This window comes from Haemaphysalis longicornis, unplaced genomic scaffold (genome assembly GCF_048455015.1).
Source record: "Haemaphysalis longicornis isolate Haplotype H1 unplaced genomic scaffold, Haemaphysalis longicornis Haplotype H1 scaffold_9, whole genome shotgun sequence".
In the NCBI taxonomy this organism is placed as follows: domain Eukaryota; kingdom Metazoa; phylum Arthropoda; class Arachnida; order Ixodida; family Ixodidae; genus Haemaphysalis; species Haemaphysalis longicornis.
In genome coordinates this window covers 147,873,064-147,891,201 of record NW_027526460.1, presented here as the reverse complement: position 1 = coordinate 147,891,201, position 18,138 = coordinate 147,873,064, and the positions used below count along the sequence as shown (strand labels likewise).

General features: G+C 52.7%; 1 protein-coding gene across 2 annotated transcripts in view; it reads left to right on the top strand.

Moving 5' to 3' along the window:
* Positions 1-16,980: 16,980 nt before the first annotated feature.
* The window catches only part of Dsf (nuclear receptor dissatisfaction), a 131,846-nt gene continuing 130,688 nt past the window's right edge, over positions 16,981-18,138 (top strand). For both annotated transcript variants that reach the window (XM_077685749.1, XM_077685748.1), the window contains exon 1: positions 16,981-17,384. The gene's annotated coding sequence lies outside the window, so the exon portion shown is untranslated. The remainder of the gene's footprint in view (positions 17,385-18,138) is intronic.

The window sequence follows — 18,138 nt, the reverse complement described above, 5'->3', positions numbered from 1 at the left end:
CACCCTACACGGATGAACCATTCTCTATGGCAGAACTTGAAGCTGCTCTGTGCTCAGTCAACAAAGCCTCTTCTCCGGGCCCAGACGGGATAAACTATGCGGTTTTATGTCATCTAGGCGGCAATGCGAAGCGGTGGCTTTTGTCAAAATTAAACCGCTCCTGGGAGACCGGCCGTCTTGAGCCTGGGTGGAAGCGAGCTCGTATCGTGCCAGTTCTGAAACCTGCGAAAGACCCCACGGATATTGATTCGTATCGGCCTATTGCGCTTCTGAGCTGCATTGGGAAGCTCATGGAGAAGATGGTGCTGCTTCGCCTAGAGTGGGATATGAATGACAGAAGCTTTTATCCGTCGCAGATGTCGGGCTTCCGCGAGGGCCGGAGCAGCATTGACAACGTAATTGCCCTTGCAACACATGTGAAGCACGCAAAGCTCGCACGGCAAATTACCATTGCAGTCTTCATTGACATTAAATCGGCATACGACTGTGTTCTCTATGACGCTGTCCTGACAGCAATGAGGTCTGTAGGCATCGCGGGACGAATGCACGACTGGATGTCTGATTACCTCTCTGATAGGACCATCTACATGTCTGTAGCGGATGGTGAGACATCCCTCCATAACGTGACCCGTGGTGTCCCTCAGGGTGGGGTATTGAGCCCGACTCTTTTCAGTATTTCAATGATTGGCCTTGAGAGATGCCTGCCGAAATCGGTTGAAATCTCTATGTACGCTGATGATATCTGTATCTGGTGCTCGGGCCGCAACAGGCGTGTGCTCCAATCGAGACTTCAGCGTGCAGCAAGTTCAAGTGAGAACTTTCTCGCGACACGTGGCCTCGCGATATCACCGGTAAAGTGCGCTGCCATGGCCTTTACAAAGCGGGACGTCTCAAACTGCCAGTTAACGGCCGCAGGCGTACCGATACCGTATGTCACCCATCACAGGTTTTTGGGTGTTACCTTCGACCGCCATCTGACATGGACGGCTCACATCCGAAGCCTAAAAGAGAAGTTAACGTCATTCGCGCGCAACTTCGGCATGCTTTCCAACAGCACTGATGGATGTAGCGTCAGCTCTCTTTTACGGCTATACGACGCCCTCTGCGAAGGCTTACTTCGCTATAGCCTCCCAGGTCTGACTTCTCTTTCCAAAGGGAATTATAAAATACTAGAGGGGTTGCAGGCTCGAATACTGAGGACATGTCTTGGTGTCCCGAAGACCACCTCCACAATGGGAACCATGACAGAGAGCAGACGGCTTCCGCCCACTGCTTTGCAGGCAATGGAGCAACTTCGCACGCGCCTGCGCGTTGTGGCAAGGCAACATGGGCATCCTCTTGCTGCCGCCTGGGCCTCTGAAGTGCAGCAAGCTATGCCCTCCCAGTGTCAGCCTTCAGCCTCTTCTCCACACCCTCCGTGGCTATTCCCTCGTATGAAAATTGTCACCACGGTACCTGGATTTAAGCGGAAGGCGGATATACCAGCCCCGGCTCTAAAGTTCTTTGCCTTGGAGCATGTTAACAACCAATACAAAAGCCACACTCATGTCTACACTGATGGCTCAGTGACGGCTACATCGTCGGCGATAGGGATCTCGATTCCTTCGTCGCTCACTACCATCTGCGCCCTATTGAGCCACAAGTCCTCGATGACAGCCACTGAGCTGGCTGGGCTGCGCGCTGCTTTTTAGTATATACTAAAGCAGCCGGCCAATCAATCGGCTGTATTTACAGACTCCAGGTCAGCACTCGAAAGCTTGAAGTCACTTCCAAAAGAACAGCTGGCTTGGGAAATCAATCTCTTCCACTTACAAGCCATACAAAGGGGGCACAGCGTAGATCTGCAGGGGTTTCCTGCCCACTGCGGAGTTGCCGGCAACGACGCAGCTTACAAAGCCGCCTCATCTGCCCACAGTCTCTGCACTGAAGCTGTGCCGATCCCATTCACGAGAAAGGATGCGGCAATACTCGCCTCATCAACCGCATGGACTGCGCAGATGTCTATCTGGACTGATGCAAGGCAGCAATACGCACCTCTTCATGAGATTGATCCCAAGGGCACCTTCAGAATGCCACCTGGACTTAGCAAGCACGAGGAAGCCATTCTGCATATGCTGCGCTTGAATGTGGCCTACACGGGACATTACCTGTACAAAATCCAACAGGCATCTTCACCTCTTTGCTCCAAATGTGACTCACGAGAAGACATCCATCATGTTATATGCGTGTGTCCAAAGTACACCGTGCACAGACAGAAACTCATATTATCTTTGTGCAGGCAGCTTGGTGCGGGACTTGAGCTGAGGGCTGTTTTGGGTCCCTGGACGGGTCCCAGTCAGGCTGCGCGTGCAATCAAAGCTCTTTTGGAGTTTCTTCGGAGCACAGAACTGGACAGAGTTTTGTGATTGAAAATTTTGGCCGCATCAAATGACATCATTTCGTTTTCACATTTTTTTCTCTCTTTTTTTTCGTTTTGTTTTTCTTCTCTCATCTAGCGTAGCAAGCCAGCCCGACGGCTCGGCTAACATCGCTGGTTTTCATTAAAGTTATTCTCTCTCTCCCTAACAGGCGGGGGCGGTTGTTAAGTTCGGCCTCCGCATGTAATTAATGAAGGCCGCCGGTGGCCCATGTATTGGCGTCGCCTCCGCTGGTAGCTACTTTCCCGTGTCCCTTTCATGTAGCCGCACGGACGCCAAGTTCGGAGCCGCGGAGAGCTGTTGTGCCCGTCCTTTTGTGTGTCAAAGGATGGGGGCGATTAGCCTGAGTGCCTCTGTCGCGTCGAGGGTGGCAGGGTCATTCGGCATAACAAGCTGACGGGCGGCCAGATGATCGTATCTCTTAGTGTTGAAAGCGCGCGCGGTGTAAGTTTGGAAAATCTTCGACTCCGGCGGCGGGCGCTCTTCGTCGACGGGTCGTTCGCCTCGACGATGGTCGCCTCGGCTGGCAGCGTCTCTCCCCGTAGTCTGTTCAGGTGGCCGGCGGCGCCCCTTCGTCTGGGAGGGAATTAGCAACCCTCATTGTCCCGCAGACGCCCGACGTCGTGGGAGGCGTCGCGCGGAGGGAGATCAGCCGCGCGAGGACCGCTCCGGGCCCTCGGCTTGGCTGTTGTTTGTGCAGATGCCGCACGCTGAACGTAATGGATGGTTCACTTTAGGCCGCAGATGGCCTGTATTTTCTGGCCGAGTGCAACAGCGTGCGTAGGAAACGCACTATGAGTATGTAAGAGAGAGGGTTAGGTCACGTGACCGCAGGTGAGGACATGTGTGTGATTGGCTGGTTACTGTGGCCAATCAAGGGTTTCTATTAATTTGTTTTGAAAGGTTTTTCTCTCTTTCTTGAACGCCCCCTTTTTGGAGGCGGGGTTTTTGCTATCAAAACCGGAGTGTTGGGTTTTGTCGAAGGTCGGTCGAGAGGGGATCTAGTTCAGGATAGATCTCGGCCGAACAGGCTGCTGCTGTCAGAGTGACAATGTAGCCGTCACTCTGACGTGATGTAAACGTGGAGTCATGTAAATAATGTAAATAAACCTAATATCCAGCAAGGAAGGCAGTCCTCATCCCTCACCCGCTCCAAGCATCGGTCGTCGGTCATCGGAGCGAGTCGAGATCGTCCTCTCGGCTCGCACATCAAAAGAACATCACTATTTCGCCTCCATCAGTTCGTCAAGAAGATGGAGAGGCGAAATTTAACTGGCGCAGTCGACAGGATGACCACGACCATGGGCTGGAGCTGGTGGGGCATTGCGGAGAGACTCCTTCAACGCAAGGTTCGACTCCGACCAACGACGAGCCAGACTCCAAGCATCGACTGGGCGACACCTCAGCGGGAGGCCTCGTGAGCTTCAGCTCAGTGCGGCAGCAGCCGCGATTCAACGGCAACGGGGCGACACCTCAGCGGGAGGCCTCGTGGGCTCTGGCTCAGGGCGGCGTAAGCCGCGGTTCAACGGGGCGACACCTCAGCGGGAGGCCTCGTGGGCTCTGGCCCAGGGCGGCGTAAGCCGCGGTTCAACGGGGCGACACCTCAGCGGGAGGCCTCGTGGGCTCTGGCCCAGGGCGGCGTAAGCCGCGGTTCAACGGGGCGACACCTCAGCGGGAGGCCTCGTGGGCTCTGGCCCAGGGCGGCGAAAGCCGCGGTTCAACGGGGCGACCCCTCAGCGGGAGGCCTCGTGGGCTTCGGCCCAGGGCGGCGTAAGCCGCGGTTCAACGGGGCGACACCTCAGCGGGAGGCCTCGTGGGCTCTGGCCCAGGGAGCACGGCCCCATCCCAGCGGCGAGAGCGGCGCATCGGGTCCACGAGCTGCTGCACCAGCGACACTGCGACCCGGCCGAACCCGGAGCGGGCACAGGTGGGCCCTGACTTGCTTTCTCTGGGTTTACCATGGCCACTATGCTAACGGGATGTCGCGGCACCGACCGAAAGGTTAGTGCCATTGTGCTCGAGATTGAGGAGTTGAGAGCGGAGTTAGCTCTCAAAAATGCCCAGCACGCTTTGGAAAAAGCAAGGCTAGCGGGTAGCGGGGGCGCGGGTAGCCCGTCCGTGTGGACGGCTGAGGAGCTTAGCGCTCAATTAGCCCAAGGGAGAGCGGAGATCGCTTACGAAAAAGCCAAGCTCCGCAGGATTGGTGAACTCGAAGAGGACACCAATGTCTTCACAGTGTTCGTTCCCTCGTGGGCGCTTCGAGCGCCACGGGAGAAGGAGAGTGGGATTGCAGTTGAGGGGGCTGAAGCCATTCCAGTTGTTCAGCAACCCCTTTGCATTTCCACTGCTACCGATGAGATCGTGGAATCTCGCGAGGCAGATGTCTTAGCTGCCGAACTTCTTTCTGTGGAGGCGGACAATGAACAGCCGTCTGTCGCCGAGGCAGCACAAGGGGCAGGCAAGGACAGCGGAACGGCGCGCCTAAATGTTGAGCTTCCGTGCGCAAAGCATGAAAGTGCAGGCGGCCCGCGGCGTCTTGCGCGTAGGGCGATTCAGACGGGCCCAAGAATGCGGAACGCGGGGGCAGGTGTGGCGGCGCAGGTGCGACATCGTCGTACGCGCTACCGCCGAGTAGGGTGTTCCTTCTCTCCAGGGAGCACAGGACACCGCGAGCCGAACCAGGGTTCGTGTAGGATCAGCTGGTGGCGCACAACACGGAATCAGCTTCCGTGCGACGGTCGGTGTGTGCCGCCGCGGAAAGGGGCGTTAGCGCTGAATAGTGTGCAGTGCGAGACAGGGACGGTTGAGTGTTGTTTGCCGCACACTTAGTGGTTAGCGTTTTGCGTTTTTTTTCTGTTGTTTTTTTAATGTGTAGGGTTCGCCCAGACGAGCGTTATTGTTAGTTTTACCTGTATTGTAGTTCTTCCCCTTGTTGTTAGTTTTTTTTTGTTTGTGCATGTGTTGGTTGCGTTCGGCTGTCGTAAGGTGTGTGATTAGCGAGTAGCGCAGCTTGGCGGTCTTAACTCTGTCTTCTTGGGAAGTAGAGACGCGGTTACAGCACGGTAGCGAGTTTACCTCTGGGTACAATGGCGAGTGCCTTTCTTTATTTGCGCTCGTTGGCATGTGGTCATGGTGGGCCATGGAATGTGCAGGTAGGGCCCCCTTGTGGCGCTTGGGTGCGCACTAGTGTCTGAAGTACTGAAAAGTGAACCTTTTTGTACATCGAATGTGGACGGCAAGTGAACCGCAACCGGGACGAACAATCTGTGTCGCATTCTGAAAGAACTGGCGTCCGCGGGTGCGTGAAGAGACGCTGAACTTCCTTAGACGTTTTTTTTTTATTTGTACAGGACTAGCCTCATTTTGAGCGTTTGGGTTTTGTTCGGGTGTTGTTTTGTTTGTTTGTTTCATTATAGTGAAAGAATGTTCCTACATGCGCTGAACGGTTAAGGATGGATGGTGTCATTCATCCAGTTGTCAAGTTGTAACATTTATACCCTTCGTGGGGTTGGTTGCCTTTAATGGTAGAGGGTGCCATGAGTTTGTTCTCACGGGCCCTGTAGTTGAGCGCTTTCTTTTATCGTTTGATGTTGCACAGGCAGCGGCTAGGTCAGGGCACTGAGTATGCCGTGTTGCATCCGTTGTTGGTGCAGTAGGCCGGCGCGTTGTGCTGTTTGGGTTGGTATGTAGCGGGTTAATTTTTTTTTGTTGTACTGTATTGTACCCGCGTTGTAATGTACTTGCGTAACGGCTTGAGTGTGTTTCTTTTTAGTTCTGGCTCTGCCGTAAGACATAACTTGCAGGAGAGTTAATGTTGTACGTACAGCTAGTGTACGGACAACATTCTTAGTGCGGAGGTGTTAAGTTCGGCCTCCGCATGTAATTAATGAAGGCCGCCGGTGGCCCATGTATTGGCGTCGCCTCCGCTGGTAGCTACTTTCCCGTGTCCCTTTCATGTAGCCGCACGGACGCCAAGTTCGGAGCCGCGGAGAGCTGTTGTGCCCGTCCTTTTGTGTGTCAAAGGATGGGGGCGATTAGCCTGAGTGCCTCTGTCGCGTCGAGGGTGGCAGGGTCATTCGGCATAACAAGCTGACGGGCGGCCAGATGATCGTATCTCTTAGTGTTGAAAGCGCGCGCGGTGTAAGTTTGGAAAATCTTCGACTCCGGCGGCGGGCGCTCTTCGTCGACGGGTCGTTCGCCTCGACGATGGTCGCCTCGGCTGGCAGCGTCTCTCCCCGTGGTCTGTTCAGGTGGCCGGCGGCGCCCCTTCGTCTGGGAGGGAATTAGCAACCCTCATTGTCCCGCAGACGCCCGACGTCGTGGGAGGCGTCGCGCGGAGGGAGATCAGCCGCGCGAGGACCGCTCCGGGCCCTCGGCTTGGCTGTTGTTTGTGCAGATGCCGCACGCTGAACGTAATGGATGGTTCACTTTAGGCCGCAGATGGCCTGTATTTTCTGGCCGAGTGCAACAGCGTGCGTAGGAAACGCACTATGAGTATGTAAGAGAGAGGGTTAGGTCACGTGACCGCAGGTGAGGACATGTGTGTGATTGGCTGGTTACTGTGGCCAATCAAGGGTTTCTATTAATTTGTTTTGAAAGGTTTTTCTCTCTTTCTTGAACGCCCCCTTTTTGGAGGCGGGGTTTTTGCTATCAAAACCGGAGTGTTGGGTTTTGTCGAAGGTCGGTCGAGAGGGGATCTAGTTCAGGATAGATCTCGGCCGAACAGGCTGCTGCTGTCAGAGTGACAATGTAGCCGTCACTCTGACGTGATGTAAACGTGGAGTCATGTAAATAATGTAAATAAACCTAATATCCAGCAAGGAAGGCAGTCCTCATCCCTCACCCGCTCCAAGCATCGGTCGTCGGTCATCGGAGCGAGTCGAGATCGTCCTCTCGGCTCGCACATCAAAAGAACATCACTATTTCGCCTCCATCAGTTCGTCAAGAAGATGGAGAGGCGAAATTTAACTGCGGTTTCAGCTGTTCATTGTTCATTGTTTATTGGGTGGTGCCACCAACAGCACTAGGCCTTCTTGGGTGGTGCACACAAAAAGGACAGGGCGACACACAGATAAACAAACGGTAAAACATGGAGACTGGTTATGAAGTGCAGGGGTCACAAAGTACATAGTACCACCGCACACGCGCGTGCTCGCAGGCACGCACACGCACTCACACACACGTAAGCGCGCACGCATGCGCGCACGCGCACGCACACACACACACACACACACACACACACACACACACACACACACACACACACACACACACACACACACACACACACTTTATACATTAAAGGAATTAAGATTACAGTCAGGTACATTAGCACGCGCTGAGACAGGGCTTGTGACAAGGTATACTACAAAATACATTGGCATACATGCAAGTTCAGTACAATCCACCGTCGTAACTTACTGGGGAACATGGATACTGGAAATAAGTACATATAAAGCAAAATTTATATGTATGCACGGCGCATACGCTCGTGAGTGCAAACAAAACATACATACACGCATGCCCACGCTGGTGCATGTGAAGGTGAACAAGTGCAGGCAAATGCGCACGTGCATGCATGCACACACACGTGCGGACACACATACATAGGTACACGGGAGTATGTGTACGGCAAACGGTGCAAGTGTAGAAAATGGGAAGGGAACGGAAAACACGAACACGAGATAACTTCTACACCATACTGAATGGGCAACAGCGGCTTCAAATGCATGCGGTTTTCAGGGCGCGTTTAAAAGAGTTAACATTGCCGGAAAAGACGTCCAAAGATGCACGAAAGTCATCATTGTACACACGTTGCACACGTGAGTGGGTGCGTGCGTGTGTGTGTAGGAATGTGGTTGAATGGGTGTGTGTGTGTGTATGTGCGGGTTGAGGGTGTGTGCATGGGTGGATGGGTGCATGTGTGGGCGTAGTATGTATGCATGTGCGTATGCGTGCGTAACCGTGTGTGTACGTGTGTGCGCACAAAGGGCGCGAAAATTATTAAAGTGAACTAAGAAAAGACAGCAGCCTGGGTATGTCGGTGGTGTGTGGGTAAGTGGGGTGTGAGTGTGTGCATGTGTGGTCGTGTGTATGTGTGTGTATGTGTGTGCTGTGCGTGTGTGTGTGGAGGATGTTTGGGTGTGTGTGTGTGTGTGTGTGTGTGCGTGCGTGTGTGCATGTGAGAGAGATAGAGAGTGTCTGTGTGTGTGTGTGTGTGTGTGTGTGTGTGTGTGTGTGTGTGTGTGTGTGTGTGTGTGTGTGTGTGTGTGTGTGTGTGTGTGTGTGTGTGTGTGTGTGTGTGTGTGTGTGTGTGTGTGTGTGTGTGTGTGTGTGTGTGTGTGTTTGTGTGCGTGCGCGCGTGTGCGTGTGCGCGCGGGCGGGCGTACATGCGTAGGTATGTGTTAGCGTGCCTAAATGGTACGAAAATTATTCAAGAAAAAGGGAACTAGGGAAACCCAGCAGTCTGGAATGTCACCAAAGGGACAGGAGAAGGGTGTGTGCGTCTCTGTGACTGGTTGTGAGGGTGGGTGTCTGTGGGTGTGTGTGCGTGTGTGGGCGTGTCGGTGTGTTTGTGGACGTGGTGATGTGCGTAGCTGTTGGCTTGAGCGGTTGTATCACTGGGCTTTTGTGTCGGCGCCTGCTCGGCACCTGCTCATCGGCGCCTTGCCGCCTCGCCACTTTTCCTCACACTTTTAGGCCTAGCACTTTCCTCCCCTCTACTTTGTTGCACCGAGTTCTGAGCGACGCCAGGCACGGACGGAACTCAAGCTTAAACAGCTCCGCTGTTAAAAGCGAAGTCCCCCTTTTAAGAGTAATATGGTTAAAACGAGAAACTTTCTTTGTGCAAACTCAGTAATAATCCAAGTCCACAATCTGCCCTCCAAAGGTCGAAAATACAAGCGGCCAAAATTCGAAGCCAGAGTCCCCTTCAACTCAGCCAAAGTGCGAAACCAAAGCCCGCATTACGAACCGAAAGGAGATGCTGAGCGTCCCGAATGCGACGATAGCGCAATCCGATCGACGCCGGCTTCATGACGCGAGGTGCTGCAGCTTCTAGTCCGACCACGGGAAGCGTTTTGTTCTTGAGGCGCTCACTCCCTACAGCTGCTGTTCGGCTCCTTGCCTCCTCGCGACTTTCCCTCACAGTTCTTGGCCTGGCATTTTCGTCCACTCCACTTTTGCGCACCGAGTTTTGAGCGACGCCAGGCACGATGGAACTCTAACTTAACATTAAACGGCTCCACTGTTAAAACGGTGGTGGAGTCTGTTTAGTCTGCAGTGGCCGCGATTCTAGCCGGGAGCGTGCATGTTTGATTCATTACTATTAAATATCCCTTAGCTTTCGCGTGGGGTTCTGAAGGAAGACGTCCAAAGCGGTTTTGCTTTCTTGGTGACCCTCTAGATTGTCTAGGCAACCAACTGCCCTACACATTTTTTGGTCAATCGCATCACGGCTATGGACCGTGACATGGGTGCGGAAAACAAATGGTTTGTTTTATTCAGTAACCCCAGTTAACATTTATTGATGAGGAAAGCACCAACTTCAGAATTGTTGACGCACAGCCCTCATAAATATGTTTACTGAGATCAAATAAACTTGTTATAGAGATTGTCAAGAGAATTGTGTAAACCTTTGTTAACATTTCGCAGTGTATTTTTGTTGAGTTTCCATTACAAATTCGGCACGTAGTTTTAAGTGAAAGTCAGCCAAGTCCATAGACCTTACTGGTTTTGAATATGGTTTTTATTAATTTTTTAAATGAGATTTATAAAGAATTCTTACTGAGTGTAGTCGTAACAGCCTGTTGCGTGTGAGTCAGGTTTGAATAGAGTTTCTGACGAGTGCTTATTAAATTTATCGCAATTGCCTTTATATAAGATTCTTATAGAGAGTAGTTCTAACATCCTGATGCGTGTGAGTCAAGTTTGAGTAATATTTCTAACAAGTTTGTATTGAATTTACCTCAATTAGCTTTTTATAAACTTCCTAATGACTATATTCGTTACATCCTGTTCCGTGTGCGTCAGGTTTGAATATCTTTTGTGACGGGATTTCATGACATTTACCTGAAATATATTGGTATGTGGCAGAAGACGCGAGAAAATATAGTTACAATATTTACAGAAGACGCACCGCGACAGCAGGCATCGGCACAGCTGAAATCGCCCTTCAAAAAAAATTACGCCCACCTCCCCTCGCGGGAACCCTGGTGTGATGCGACGCTGAGGGGGGTTCAAGCGCAAGCGGAGAGCAACCGTCGACCGGAAGGCCGCCGGAGAGCGGTACACCGGTCATATCACGCAGCGCGCCCGAAGGAGAGGAGACCGCGGAGAGAGAGAGTACTGCACATTAGTGCACTGCACGGGCCCGGCACTGCACGGGCCCGGGCCGGCCCGAAAGCCCGAGCCCGGCCCGGCCCGCGGGCCGGGCTCGGGCCGGGTAGCACACATTTTCTCGGGCCCGGGCCGGGCTCGGGCTTGAACGAAAAATGTTTCGGGCCTTGCCGGCCCGAGCAGTGCCTGAGACACGGCAGCGGTGTGACGCTAATTCTAAATTGTTGATAGCAAGTTTTCCCATTGATATTTGAGGTTAAGTGAAAAGAAAAAAAAGCGAAGTGCAATGTCACTATGGCGCCGTTAAAAAACATGATAAATAGACGATTCCGCTCAGAAAGCCTTCACATCAATTATAAAACAGACAGTCTGGGCAGCATAGTGGGAGAGAGCAGGCCAGACGAGGGCACTCCAGACACACAATACAACATGACTGTCTTTTATTTCTGCTTTTTGAAATAAAACAAACAGAACAAAGGCGACATAGACTTCGCACTGTCTACTGTTGCCACCTCCGTTGTAGCAAGCGGCTCCTCGGTCACGACGCGTGGCCCTGCATTCCAAGCGCCTGGGCCTCCACAAGAAGCGGGAGACTGAAGAATGGGAGTACAGCTCTTTATTTTGAGTGCACACGTGGAATACACTGCTGTGTACAGGATGGGGGTTGACGGAATAGGCACGAGAGAGGAGACGCGGGGAGAAGCAGTCATTCACAAAACAACACAAACACATCCCCTGAGGCTGGGAGCCGTAAAGATTCCGTCGCTGGGGTCCACCTCACAGAAGTTCCACGAAGGGTCGCGCGGCCCGCGTCATCGCTTTGTCTCGAACGGTTGCCGGAACCCCCCCCTGGTGGTGGTGGGCTGGCTCGAAGTCGTCCTCGAACAAAATAAATGGGTCACTCACAGCGCACATGCGCGGCCGCAGCGTCGTCGGGATGCTACGGGTCCGTGGAGGGCGAAACCAAACCCTACTGAAGCGGTTCCTCCACTTCGGAAAGCAAGCTGTCGCCCAAAAATGCCGAGGCAATGCAGACAAGATTTGTTGCCATCAGCTGCTGCCTTCAAGGTCCGCACATCCCCATTCTTTTGCCGAAAGTAGGAACGCCGGACGCCCACATGTTTTCGTATGAGCGGTAGTCACAACCGTGCATAGTTTCGGGGACCAATTTTCGAAGCAGAGCCAATGTTTCGGATAAAACGTTTTGAAACCATGATTCAAGGCAGAAAAGAAAACAAACGCAGACAAAATAATGCTGCCTTCATCACTGAAGGGAAAGACAGAAATGAAGTCATGAAAGCGGTCACGTACGTCTGCTCAAATTTCAGGCGCGTTCCTGTATGGACCCGAATTGAACCCGTGGCGCAATCTCCGAGTTCCTTTAGCAACAGATAGCAAAAGCAAAATGCTGTCAAATATTCCAGCAGTAAATGTACGCAAACTTAGTCTGTTGAGTCAACACTAACAAAATCCTAATTATATTATTGTGATCACAGTATTTCCCATTCATTGCTTTATGCAGTCGCTTTCTGCTTACGCTTCTAGGTTAAAAACAGGAAGCGTTTTCGGGCTCATGTTTATAGCCTTTTGGACTCGGGCTGATACTTAGAAAGTCTGGCGAGCACGGATTTCATTTAAATTCTACCGGACTCGGGTCGGGCTCGGGCTGATATTTTAAATTTTTGTCGGGCTCGGGCCGGGCTCGGGCTCACATTTTAAAAATTTGTCGGGCTCAGGCCGGGCTCGGGCTCCCGTTTTAAAAACTTGTCGGGCCCGGGCCGGGCCCGGGCCGTGTCTCTATCGGGCCGGGTCGGGCCGGGCCTAGAAATTCCGGCCCGTGCAGTGCTCTACACATGCGCAGCACCGCGCGCAGCGCCACCCACCGGCGGAATGGGAGCGCGCTGGGCACCACACCCGCAGATGTTGAGAGAGAGTGTTCGCTCTCACCTGGGCACGCGCCAGCGCCAGTGCGTCTGCCACGGCTATGACGCAACACAATCCAACACAATCCACTTTAATCCAATCCACGCCAAGCCAAGCCAATCCAATCCAATCCAATCCAATGCCCCTCGCGAGAGAGTGTTCGCTATTGGAGAGGAGAGGTGGTGAGCGGAGGAGAGTGCGGACGCCGACAACGACGGACGCACGCAGGAAGGACAGGGCCGCCGACAAGAGATGCTCTCAGCGTCGCATCTAAAAGTCTACCGCTTTCTTCTCTTTTCCTAGGCTCATGGGGATTGGGATCTTTGTGGGCATTGACCATGCGCACCGTTGAACTACCTCCCCCATCATCTCCCCCTTCCTCCCCGTGGAGCAAGCGTCATCTCGGCGTTGGCTATGCCACTTGAGGTGGGTGCAGCAACAGGGTAAATCTCGTACCTCACTACACGGTATAGGGGCCAGAGTAAAGGGGCGGGAGTTTTTCGCACAAACCGACATGGCGGGACGGGTTCCAAAGGAGCACCAGATAATCCTGAGCAAAGCGCCCTGGGCGGTGCCGGTGGTCGCAGCCGCACTTTTGCCGCGACTGTGATGTCGATAGATAGGCGCAGAAAATCTTGCATGCGACATCAGCGAATTCGGATCGACGTCAGTCGCTCGGAGCAGCTGAGCAGCAGAGCAAAGCCTACTAGAGTTGACTAGCTAAAACGCATCAACAAAATGGCGGCGCCCATGAACCGTCGCAGTGTAAACAAATGTCACCTAATGCGAACTGACCTATGATCATGGCGGCAGCACGAAACAGTAGGAGAAAGGAGTGCGGTTACTCTGTAGCCTTATCTAGTGACACTAGCAGAGCGCAAGCGACAAGCCCGCCTAGACGACAAGAAACATTTCCTAGCCTCCTGTATCACCCTTTGTAGGGGGTTACAACAGCTTTGCTGGACATCCACTTTTGCAGGGCGGGATGACAATCAATTTTAAAGACGATAGCCTTTCTTGGGCTACTTAAACGCAGACATTTTGGTCTTTCTGTCTTTCTGTTTGTATGTCTGTCTGTCTGTCACTCGATTCAGCCACCCTGCCAAAGTGAAACAGAAACTGCCCAATAGTCTTATGCACCCACAGCCAAATCCGAACGTCTACGTCCGCTGTTCATACTTTATAGTTCATATGTCCATACTTGTCCACATTGTTGGACAAGAACAAAATATTACGCCAATATAAGGCATAAAATTGATACATGTTTGATATTTGCCGTGTTCCTATATTTAAAAACTCGGGAATGCTTGGTTTTTGCGATAGCAAATAAAATACTACATCAACTGCAGAAAATCGTCGCCTGCTGTTTCCCGCGCTGCCGGGCGGCAATTAAAAAAAATGAAACGGCAACAGCAACGAATGTTTCCACTAGATAGGCTTCACGTTCCGCTTGGCACGCTCTTGGAGTAGGGCAACGCGGTCCTATAAACGTTTTAGAAGGGACTCCGCGAGGGCACGAGGGCACGACTAGAGCACTCGAACGTGGTAAATTTGAATTGACGGGAGCAAACATCTAACGTTATCTTGGGAGGAATGAGACGGGAGAGGAACAGCATGAGAGGTGAGTGGGTAAGAGAAGGGAGGCGTTCACTTTGCAGGGGCGACAGTCGACTATCGTATTTCGTCGACATTTGCAGCGAAAGGAGCAGATATGCGGCCAATTGTTTTGTGTTTTGAGCGCGCGCGGAGTTTAAATGAAAAGCTCAATACTTCCCCTGCAACCAGAACACTCGACAGCAAACTTTTATTGCATCAAAAACGCCCTACCAGCCGCAGCGCGCTCTTGCGAGTGGCCACCAATGCCTGCATTTTTGTTGCACCAGACAGGAAATCGGCACTTCCACGTTGCGGTGAAAAAAAAAAAAAAAAACTCCCCGGCCTGTGACATATCGAAGGGCCCCCCTCTCCGGGAGAGAGAGCGCAGTCTTTGTCGTGCAGTCCGCGGTAGCGTTGAGGGGGAACGATTATGCGTCATTTTTGATCTCGCGTAGCTTCGGTGATAGGGAACGAATTTTATCATTCTCGCGGGCAAAGATTTCCGGGACAATATACATTTCCCAAAATACATCCCGAGTAGTCGGGGATAAGTGCTGCAGGGCCCCTTTAATAGCTGGCTATAGCCTACTTTATGCCCTTTTATGGGTGGCCACAGGGAGCTACAGCTCTCAATTTTTTTCATGGGCGCCCAAAGGCCATTTTTGTGTGGTCAGTGCAACGCATTAGCCAACTGAGCCATCGCGGGAAGTATTTGTTGTTATGTCGAATCCTCTCGCCTGTGGGTCTCTTCATTCTGAGGCAGGCTCTACACTGGGTAAGTTTTTTCTTCACTTCCCGGCGTAATAAACAGCTTATAAAACTTCTGTATAAAGCTTCTCATTCACGGCGACAGACACGTGGACTTTCGCTTCGGAACAAATGGGACCTGGGTTTGACTCCCAGTGCTGAAAATTCATTTTGATTCCTGAATTAGATGTTTGAACTTTCGCCGCGGATCACACAAAAAGTTGGTCACCGCAGGATGGGTACTTCCGAAGTCATTTCATGCTCGTGAGAACTCTGACCGCCCATAGGCGATACGTTTGCGAGTTCAATGGGTTTATTTGAATGGACTGGATGGCCATCATAACTCGATGATTGCTGCACTGAAGGCCTATAAGCCAGCCCCTGAAGGAAGCATAACAAAGACAGGATAGAAACCGCAACCGCGGCTTGCACAACATCAGTTTTCACAACAGAATGCATTTCGAACATTAAAAGATCGATTTGCGGAAACAGGCCATTGAAGTTACTGTCCATCTCAGCGCAGGAAAATAAGTGCAAACGTCGTTGCATCTCGCCCACGGAATTAACTAAACAATGGTGGAGGAATGGAAAGTTTGCAGCGTGTAATCCGGCTACACGAACTTGAGATCGTGGTTGAAAGTACTACAGAACGCTAGGTGTCGAAAAATATAACCGCTCCACTGGCGCATATTCCTGCGAAAATTGAAAAACGACAAGTTTCCCGCGCGAATCTGCCAGATGTACCACCACGTGCGAATAACGACAGCCGAAGGGACAACTTTTCTGCCATTCCGCAAAACCTCCTGGAGAACATTAGTGCGGATCGACAACACGTCTTGCAAACACGCGCCGTCCGTACGAGTGCCGGGATGAAGTGTCAAACATCCCGACATATTTCCTAGGCTTCCATTTTCTCGGAAACGTCACGCCACGATTCCGACGTGGCAAGGCCAAGGCACGGCATCGACCATTTCATGGGAAAATCTTTACCGGCCCAACTATGCCGGTGCCAGAAGCATCGAAGAAACGCCCCAAAGAAATGCGAGGGCATCGCCGACGAAGGCCATACGTTCGTGATGTTCGGCTATGGCGTGGAAGCGGGGGTGTTTCTGTCGCCTTCGCATCGGACTTTTTCTCTCCGCGATCGACGTTAAACAAAAGGAGCCCGGGTGCTGTGAAAAGGCTCGCTGACGGGCGCGGAAACGGCCGAGGAGGCGATAGCGGGAGCCGTTGTTTCGGGCACGCCACGTCAGAAGACGAGACGGGTCGGAGGAGTGGCACGTTTCCCGAAAGAAGCGGCTGCCGGTCGAACGCCGCTCGGACCGTGTCGATGCAACCTCGAAAGAGCACGGTGTGGGGTGGGGAAATCCATACTTACCGCCCTCGCGAGAGTCGAGCCGAGGAGCTGGCCTCGGCAGCTCGCGTAACCCGCCGCTCTCCCTCCTTTCCGGACGAGAACGAGCGCCCTCTCCCGCGCCAAGACACGCCATTTTGCGCCTTCCCTCGCTTGAACCCGACCGCGGGGAAGGCGTGGGTGGGATCGCTTTTCTCCCCTGTCGAAGGCTCCGCTCATTCGGCACCCTGGCTTGCAGCGTTTTTCTCTTATCCGGGAGAGCAACGGCAACTGACGCCACCGCTAAAGGCCAGTTGCGGGGACACCTCCCCCGTCGGCTCGCTGTGGGCCAATCAGGGGGCTTCTGGGCTCCGGCGCATGCGCGCAGCGCCGGCGCATCTCTGCATAGCTCCCGTAGTTCGAAGAGCGAGAAGGAACGGAGGCAACTGGCTCCCTTTTTCTTTCGCCCCGCCGGTCGGGAAGGGTAGGACGCCAAGAGGGAAAGGCGATTCCTCGCGGCCAGCCGGTCGGCCGAGCGAGGAAAGGGTCGGCGCGCAGCAGTCAGGAAACCGAAACCAGCACAAACCTAAAAGCCTCGCCGCCATCATCCCCGAGAGGCACTTTCTAACCGTCATGGCCCTCTCCCTCCCCCGCCGGGGCCAAGTGGGCGCCGGGGCGAGGGTGGTGGGAAGCCAGCTTATCGGGAAGGCGGCTTCCCGGCTGCCCCTCGGTCGTGGCTCGGCTTGGCTCGAGTCACTCGGGGGCCTAACCCCGAGCGAGTGTTGCGGGCCGCGCTCATCGCCGCTGGCTCATGACTCCTTCCCGTACCCCGAGCGGCTTGCAGCCTCGCGTTCCACAACCGCGGCCGCCGACGCCGGTGGCCCCCGTCGTGACACCGGCGTGACCGCAGCGCTTCGCCCGAAGGGACAGCCTAGCTCGGGCCGCTGCACCCACTGCCTTCAATTTTGGCGCCGTCGGGCCCCAACAAAGCCACCACGGAGGATCTAAGGGTCACCTCTCCGCCAGAGAATGTAAGTGGAGCCCCGTGTCAGCGTGTTCCGCCTCATTCGCTGCCGTTCTCCTTAATCGTAAATTTTCGACATCATCACTCAGTGATCCACTTGAATTCACGTTCACAAGTGTACGTTTTCCTTCGGAAAAGTAAATGCTTCTGATAAACCAGTATAAATATTAGTTCATTGAATGCTTTTCTGTTTGTCTCAAGATGAATGTTACTTAACCTCAGTGAAAGAACTAACATTTACAAATTACCCGTTTTTTCCCGCGTTGTTTTAGCAACCGCAATAACTGTGTCCTTTTGGCTTTAATGGACTAAATTTTATTATCCCAGCATAAAGTGTTGAGAGATACTTGAGAAGAAAAAGGTGACCCCAAGAAACGATTTTTCAGCATGATAGAAGAGCTTTTTATGCTGATATATAAAGCATGCAGTTGCTCTATAGTTCAGCACCGAAAACAATTAAGTGATAAGACTTTACACAGGGAAAGACACGCAAAGACTCTGGCTTGGTTAGCTTTCCATGCAGCATCTTAATATTCTTTTGGCATTGTGTGTACAATTGTGTTATTTCATGTTTCATAATGAGTACAAGTGACGTTAACGTCTCTTTATTGCGGTGGCGTATATGCTTGCATCGAATGGGAAACATACCTTAAAGTGCAGAGGTTTCAACATCTTTGTTAAGCGCTGAAACACCACCAACTAGCCCACTTCTATGCCTTGCTGAACCTAAGTATATACCTGTCCTAAATTATTTTAAATGC